We start from the raw sequence: 527 nt of genomic DNA on the forward strand, positions 1-527 counted from the left end.
TTTTAGTTTTATTAGCATTTTACGCACTTTTTAGTATTTCGATGACTCATGAGGCCAACTCAGACCTCGAGAATGACTAATAGGCTACTTGAGTGTGTAGGGTGCCAATTCAGGTCAAAGAATGCAAATCACGACGACCATGTCGCGACACAAAATTGCGAAGCATCTAGGGCTGAAATAGTGCCGACGTCATGATGACATGTGCTGACATCAATGTTGCGACATCGTGACGTCATCCTAACACAGTGCTAATGTCAATAGCCGTATCTTGGCAGATTTTTTTATCTCTTTTATTTAATAGTATCAGGGGTGTTTTAGGCATATATCACACCAAATTTAGCCTATATAAGGAGGTCATTGTAACCCTAAGAGGAATCAACCGATTAGGGAGTAGATTTAGCTAAATAGTTTTCTTTAGTTTTTATTTTATATTTATGTTCACTTAGTCGAAATTTTTCTATTCCGATGCGAAGACGATTGCGAGCGAAGATTGCTCCAGAACGACGCTTATATTTATCAATAAACAA

This window comes from Gossypium hirsutum, chromosome D01 (assembly GCF_007990345.1).
Source record: "Gossypium hirsutum isolate 1008001.06 chromosome D01, Gossypium_hirsutum_v2.1, whole genome shotgun sequence".
NCBI classification, from domain to species: domain Eukaryota; kingdom Viridiplantae; phylum Streptophyta; class Magnoliopsida; order Malvales; family Malvaceae; genus Gossypium; species Gossypium hirsutum.